This window comes from Dendropsophus ebraccatus, chromosome 10 (genome assembly GCF_027789765.1).
Source record: "Dendropsophus ebraccatus isolate aDenEbr1 chromosome 10, aDenEbr1.pat, whole genome shotgun sequence".
Taxonomy (NCBI): domain Eukaryota; kingdom Metazoa; phylum Chordata; class Amphibia; order Anura; family Hylidae; genus Dendropsophus; species Dendropsophus ebraccatus.
This window is the reverse complement of record NC_091463.1, coordinates 36,987,075-36,995,129: the sequence shown is the minus strand read 5'-3', so window position 1 is coordinate 36,995,129 and position 8,055 is coordinate 36,987,075. Positions and strand designations below refer to the sequence as shown.

At 39.9% G+C, this 8,055-nt stretch overlaps 1 long non-coding RNA gene across 1 annotated transcript; it reads left to right on the top strand.

The window, feature by feature from the left end:
• Positions 1–498: 498 nt before the first annotated feature.
• LOC138765667 (uncharacterized) lies at positions 499–7,812 on the top strand. The gene is made up of 3 exons (XR_011358618.1): positions 499–648; positions 5,826–5,891; positions 7,235–7,812. It is a non-coding gene; the product is annotated as an uncharacterized lncRNA (long non-coding RNA).
• Positions 7,813–8,055: the final 243 nt, after the last annotated feature.

The following is an 8,055-nucleotide window of genomic DNA, read 5'->3' as shown; positions in this document are numbered from 1 at the left end:
GGATGCTACACATGGGGGAGGCTGTATAAGGGGGGTGCTGTACATGGGGGAGGCTGTATAAGGGGGGTGATGCACATGGGGGAGGCTGTAAAAGGGGAATGCTGCACATGGGGGAGGCTGTATAAGGGGAATGCTGCACATGGGGGAGGTATATAAGGCGGATGCTGCACATGGGGGAGGCTGTATAAGGGGGGTGCTGCACATGGGGGAGGTATATAAGGCGGATGCTGCACATGGGGGTGGCTGTATAGGGGGGATGCTGCACATGGGGGAGTCATATAAAGGAGGTACTGCACATGGGAGGCTGCATGCTGTATAAGGGGGATGCTGCACATTAGGGGCTGTATAAGAGGGATGTTGCACATGGGGGTGGTTATATGTTTTTAGGACTGCACAGAATAGTCTATACTATATAGGAGAAATGTAACTATTATGTGGGTGCACAGGAGTGCCTTAGGGGAACAGAAGGGCCAACGACTATACAGGGACACAGGGGACCTAAATACTATTATGTTCTGGAGCAAGGAGTCTAAACTGTTTCTCTGGTAGATTCTGGAGAGAGGATTCATGGCGAGGAGAAGAATTCGAGATGGCCCACGCTGGATGGAGAGGAAAAGGAAACTAAATGACTCAGAGAAGACGCCTGCTGTTAGTAACTGAATGTAACTGCACTCTGTTATAGGGTTGTAGTGATAGCGGTCATGGTGTGGCGGTATTACTTAGTGGTATCATTGGTAATGTTCAGCTGTAGTATGGAGGCAATATGTAATCGCTGTATAGTGTTAATATTTTGGCAACAATTTACTATTTATGTATTGGGGCACTGGGGGGGGTGGCTCTGAAAACAAATTTTGCACAGGGTGCCATCTACCCTAAGGCCGGCCCTGCTTACAGTAACTAGTATGCAGTGCTAAAACCAAAAGGTGGGGTAATTGTCACCTGGGTAAGCCCTGCCTACACCTGGTATAACCGTCATCGAATAATACTACTAGAGATGACAAAGATGTAATCACTGGCCGCAGTTCGGTCCCTTCTCAGTCAGTCAGTGATTGGCTGAGTGATCTGTCACTCTCTACTCATTCAATAACTGACTGACTGAAAAGGGACAACGCTGCAGCCAGTGATAGGCTGAGCAGGCTGTCACTCCAGTGTCTTGAGACTGAAAGCCTGCTGTGCCGGTTCCGGTGCATAGAACGGCGCAGTGAACGGGATCCGGGCCGCGGTCCGAAAAACGGGCCCTATTAGATAAGAAAATCAAGTGAAGCTAAGAGAATTTTTGCTAAATTCATGAACAAAATTTGTAAAAAAAAAAAAAGAAAAGAAAAGAAATAAATTGGTTTACTCAACTATTCGTGCTCCTTCAGAGTCCTGTTCCCATGTCTTCAGCCACCTCTAGCCCACTCAGGAAATCACTAACCGAGGGATAGCGCCATAGCCAGTGTTAAGCTGTGACAGAAGATTCATGACAGAAGTTTAGGGCCAGCCGTTTATGTCAAGGAGGAACAACGTAAAATATAAACAGTATATGCATATACAATAAAGGCCTTTTAAGTAGCAGGGGGTACATGCACACATCCTATGGTCTAGCCTGGAAACTGCAGAGGAAGCAGAGAGATAAGAGAAGTATGTATGGGCTAGCGGACCTTGAACAAGCAGTGCAAATACAGAGACCCTGTGGGAGTAAGGAGTGATAGGATGCCTGTGAGTACCAATTGGGGGTTTTATATTCCACATACATCTGATATAATGGGGTCTTTTAATGTTAGGAGCTCCTTTTTGTGCTCCATATAAGGGTCAGCCTAGCCTAGCCTAGGGTCAGTATGTTAGATGTACCACCCGCTCGACCCAATGGGGTGGTAAGGCGAGGAGGAGGTGTGGCCTGCTTACAGGCAGAAATCTACACCTGCTCAGGAGGTACAGGTCAGGCCACATTGACTGAAAGGTGTGCGCCTCTTAGTGAATCCAGCGGGGTAATTTAAGACCGGCGTACAATTATGGCAGTCTTCATAAATGTCCCCATGGAGTCTTACAAAGCCTGTACAGATGTACAAACCCAGTAGGTGGTGTTCTGCTGTGCGCACAAGTTCTTACAGATATTTTGCATTAGCAGAGGACAAAGGGCCTATTTAATAGCTTCTTAAATATCGTTATAACAATAGATGTATGGAAACAAATATCAGCTGCTTCAACTAATGATTTTAAAAACCATTTGTTAAGTTCAGCTAATGAGATGATCTGGAAATGAAGTGGCAGCTGCTTCAAGATCTACATGAAGTTTTCAGAAACACGAGATGAGTGAGGTAACAGCCCAGAGAAAGGATCACCCGGCAGCTGTGTCAGGAGTGTGCGGCAGCAGGGTGGCTGGGTGCCAAGCCTATTACATGCTACGATATGGCAGACCTTGTAAAGAATGACATGGCCAGATCTTCATGTTTAAATCATAGGGAAGCTTGCCTTTCATTTAGTTTCAAGTCAAAGGGGGAAGTATTTCCCTTTAAAAAGAAGAAGCAGAATAGTACTGTAGCCGTACTGACCAGCAATGTTGAAGTTGGTACGAAACAAAAACAGGTAAAAGTCAAACATTTTAGCTTAGTTTTAAATAATGTCATTTTTCATCTATTTTTAAACATAAAGTACAGGCAATACAAACATACAAGGCTATATAGTTAGCTGAGCTGTATTTGTAACTATAAATATTTAATATTTAATATTATTAAATAATTTTTTATATAGATAAAGAAAATAAATGCAATGTTGACCTTAGAATATATAGTAGATAGATAGATAGATAGATAGAGAAAGCTTGAGAAATCTCTGATTGTATGAGCGAAACATCGCACCTTTGGGAGCAATAAATTCACTTGTTTGATCACATCCGGAGTGCTGTGGTGATATACCTTTTATATACAAGTTTCCGCGGTTGGTTCCATAGTGGAAATCGCTGGCACCCACCCCCAAGTTCACACTTGAGTGCTGCACCTGTTATACATTTTCTTATAGATAGATAGATAGATAGATAGATAGATAGATAGATAGATAGGAGATAGATAGACGATAGATAGAAGATTAAAAAAAATGTATTCAGATCAACTAGTGTCATAAAGTTATAAAGCTTTGTAAATTACTTCTTTATAAAAATCTTAAGTCTTCCTGTACTTTTCAGCTGTTGTATGTGCTGCAAGAAGTAGAGTTTTCTTACCAGTCTGACACAGTGTTCTCTGCTGCAACCTCTGTCCATGACAGGAACTGTCCAGAGCAGCAGCAAATCCCCATAGAAAATCTTTTCTGCTCCGGCCAGTTCCTGACACAGACAGAGGTGGCAGCAGAGAGCACTGTGTCAGACAGAAATTATTTGACCACTTTCTGCTGGACATACAGCAGGTGATAAGTACTGGAAGACTTTGGATTTCTAAATAGATGTAATTTACAAATATATAAAAACTTTCTAAAATTAGTTGAGTTGAAAAAAAATTTCAGTACATTAATTTTTTAACATTTTACTAACATTAGAAAAAAAAAGAAAAAGATATCTTGGAGATATGCCAAAAGGTTTGATCTCTTGGGGTCTAGGTGCTGAGTCCTTGACCAATTTCTATAACAAGCCAGTGAAGGGCTTTGCTCTTTTCACTTCAGAAGAAAGACTCCATTGACTTCTGCAGCCGATTCAGCTGACACATGTAATTGTGTATACTGTTATTTTGTCATATACTATACTATGCAACCACAGTATATTTAGAGTCCAAATAATATCCATAACGTATCTTCAAGGTACCCAAACAACATACACAAAACACCTACAAAACACCCATGCACGACACATACACTTCAGGATTTTACCTTGGCTGTCCTTTAGTATACTTTCCCAGCTCCACAGCATCTTATGTATCGGTGTCCAGAACTAAACTACATAATCTAAAGGATGCCGCACTAATGCTTTGCAAAGTGGTAAGATTACCTCTAAACCTCATTTAATGCACAAAATATCCTGCTGGCCTTGAAGCTGTAGATTGGCATTGCAAGCTGTTATTTAGTCTATGAATTAGTAGACCAAGTTATTTCTCCGCTGGTGACTCTCCCAACTGTACCACCCCACTAAGGCATATGGTGCCTGCAGATTGTTAGTACCCAAATGCATATAATTGTACATGTATTGATTTTGAATGCCACCTCCCGAAAACTTGCCTTAAGGCTTCAAACATAGCACAGCGTTAACCGCTATGCAGTAAAGTCTAGGGATTAGCATTATGGAAGATGTTGTAAGACAACTTGCAACACTGAAATGATACTGCAGTTGTGATGTTGCAAGTTATGCCACAAATTTTATGTTTAAGGATGAAATACCTTGTACTTGGTGCTGGTAAACCACACTGTTTCTACAGCAATGTTTTTCCTGTGTTGGCACTAATATTGCACCTGCATAGCTCAATAGTGGAGAAAAGCTGCCAGACACTGTAGATGTTAAATGGTCCCAGTGCAAGGACATTATCTTGTAAGTATATGTATATGGATTAACTTAGAATGATTTTCATTACTATCTCAGACTCCAGTTGAAAAACAGGATTGTCTTGAGGTCATAGGCTATGTTCACACAACGTAAAACTACGGCCGTAGTTCTCACCACAGAACTACTGCCACAGTTTTGTGGTGCATAACATAGCCTTATGTGCAATGGGATCCTGGCCGGAACGTACACACATCGTAAACGCTCCGGCCGGGATCCCGCACGGCGCCGAAAAAAACTGACAGGTCAGTTATCTGCGGGCGGAGTTCAGTGAATTCCGGCCGCAGAAAGCCCTTTCAATTCACACTCTGGCCGCTCGCTTCACTGTGGGCTATAGTAAGCTCTGATGCGGGTGCACGCTGATGCGCCCGCATCAGAGCTCCACGGCCGAAAGATCACCCGGCCGGTACTTAAGTACCGGCTGAGATGATCCGGACAGAGACCGGCCGTTCAGTGACCCGGCCAGGGTCACGGAACGGCCGGTCTCATCCGTAGTGTGAACATAGCCATAATGTGTACCTACCATTTAAAAACATCTAAGCTATTCTCTCCCAGTCTTGTTGTCTTACTGCAAAGTCCTAAACGACCTAGGACACATAAAAAATAAAAAAAATTGTATCATTGACAGTGCCCATCTAAGGCTTGGTTTTAGAGATTTGGTCAAAGAGCAGAATATTGAAGCTCCTGGAATCCAGGGCAAAATCTGAGAGGTCCCCACCTTTTTGGTGTCATTTATATATGGTATTTGTATATGATATACACAATGCAATACTTAGGGCAGTGGTCTGCTGGGAAACCTTGTGTCCTGCCAAGTGGCTACACCATCGGAGGTTTTGTAAAGCCCATATCGTGATGGCTCAGAACAATGACATAAGGGGGACCTACAGAATATTAGGTAGGTGGTTTTCTTATTATGGCTGATCAGAAGATATATATATATATATATATATATATATATGTATATATATATATATATATATATATATATATATATATATATATATATATCACAATTCTATTAAAATGGTATGTGCTGAATAAAATAGCAATTATAATGGCGTCATGCTACACTGACCTATGGTTATAATTCTGTAATGTAACAGCTATTACCCTGTGCCGTGAAATAGGAAGTAATGCCATGTTAAGTAAAACTGTCTCCAGGAACTCAACTTAGCAAATCTGTCTTTGACCTCTGATGAAGCGAGGTTTCCCAGTGAGAATGTGGAGTTGCAGAAAAGGTGACCGGTGTGTATAATTATTGCTGTAGCTAGCATTCTTTTCAGTATGAAGTCACTTATTTCTTTATGACATTTGTGTATTTCAGGGTCTTTGATTGCTTTGGCCCTGGAGGAGATTCTGCTAAATTCCAGGAACTGCTATCCAAACTCTAGTAAGTAAAAGAGACATTTTAACTCTGTATAAACAGATGAGAAGTGAACTGTACAGTGTTCTGTCATTTACTCAATGGGCCTCATAGATCAAAAGTGTGACAAAGAAAATGTGGCCTTGTTGTTCAAAGCAACCAGAGGTCATCCTCTTTTTTCTTAACAACATTGGGAATGTTAAGTATTAATTCTGACTGGTTGAGATAAATGACAGGCCTTATCCACATGGTACACAGTACACAGTCTGTGGGGCCTAAAGATCAAATAGTTACCTTATTGGGCCCATATAACCCTATCTGACTTACTATCACATTAGTGCAGTTGGAGTGCCATTGATTTTCTTATTGCATTTCATGTCTAGGTCTTTGTCACCTGCATTGAGTATGTGTCCAAACTAGTGGTGGAGTTATAGTTGTCACTTTGAGAAGTCAGGTACTAGCTTTGAAGCGTACAGCGTAACACTGGGACCTGATCATCCAAGCAACAAGCCAGTAGGACATGGACAGGTCCAGATTCTGCCCTTTGGCCTATATAATATAAGATTGATTTATATTCTACAATGTCCTTGTATTGTTACAGCAGGGATTAGTACCACTAGCATATAAAAAAGTAAAAACCCACATGTTATTGTCCATGGAAGAAAGTGATAGCTAAATATCACAAAAACACCAGGGTCTCTCCATAGTCTATTTGGGAATATACTGTATCTACATCTCCTGCAAGGCAGTTAAACAAAAAGGAGGCATGTCGATCATCTACTCACTCTATCTATCTATCTATCTATCTATCTATCTATCTATCTATCTATCTATCTATCTATTATCTTGCTTATATGTAGTAGTATTATTATTTATTACAAAACACACTTTTTGCAATACAGATAGATAGATAGATAGATAGATAGATAGCAGTATCTATCTACCTATCCATGTATTATCTTGCTTTACTTATTATAACACTATATATATATATATATATATATATATATATATATATATATATATATATACACACACACACATATACAATACACGCTTGTAATAGTAATAATTTCATATATATATATATATATATACATATATATATATATATATATTATATAATTTTTTTCCTATCATTTATCAATCCTGTTCCTATGACATAGTTCTGCCCCCTCGTCCCACCCCTGTGATGCCAGTTGATGGCATTTGTCTCGGTGGTTAGGGCACAGATGGGTGAGAGCTGATTACATAATACAAGACTTTGTTATACAATGAAGGAAAGTTATGATAATTGCCCCAGATGCCTTCAACAAATGTTTTAATAACTCGTGTTTCCATTTCTATCTTTCTTGTTCTGGCTATGACAGGATCAATGTTGTGTCATTTTCCAGGCATAAGTGCTAGCCTTGTGGTGAACATGAAAACAGGTGATCAGCAACATATCAGAAAAATACCACTCTAAAGAAGGAGCAGAAGATGCAATAAAGAGAAGCAATTATACAGGAGACCCTGAAGCACAAACTGCGCCTGCTTGAGAGAGACTTTCTACAAGTGGCAATTATATTGCGAGCATACATATTACAGATTGCTCTTAATACAGTAACCTATCAGGTTTCAGAGAACAATGCAAAAGGCCATATGTTGTAGTTTATTTTTAAGAAAAAAAAAATAATCTCATATTAGAAAAATAGTTTTAGAAAAATGGCTCATGAACATCTTCAGATTTGATAGGAATAGATTATTAAGGACTGAAAAAGCATCTGAATTGTTTTATGTCGCTATTGTTATATTGTCCTATATTGTGATACAGACATATTCTATATGTACATTGATCTTGATATCCAAATGATTGTGTCACTTCCCAGCTCCAAATAAAAATCTGGATCAACAGTCCAATTCTGAAACATAACACTTATGATATTACATCTTTCAAAAAAATGCATCCAGGCCTCTCTTGTACATATTCAATAAACCTTTAAAACCTTTATGCACGCTGTATGAGCAGTTTATCACAGTGTTGGCATGTTGTTATTTTTGCATTATGCTGATTTTGTTTCCTCCTTATGTAAGTTACAGGGTAACTTTATTGGTATTGTTTTACCTATTTCCTTTTGTGAGCACTAGACACACACTCTGTACTATTTGTGCATACTTTACTCAGATGTGCAGTAAATATGGTCCAACGCTA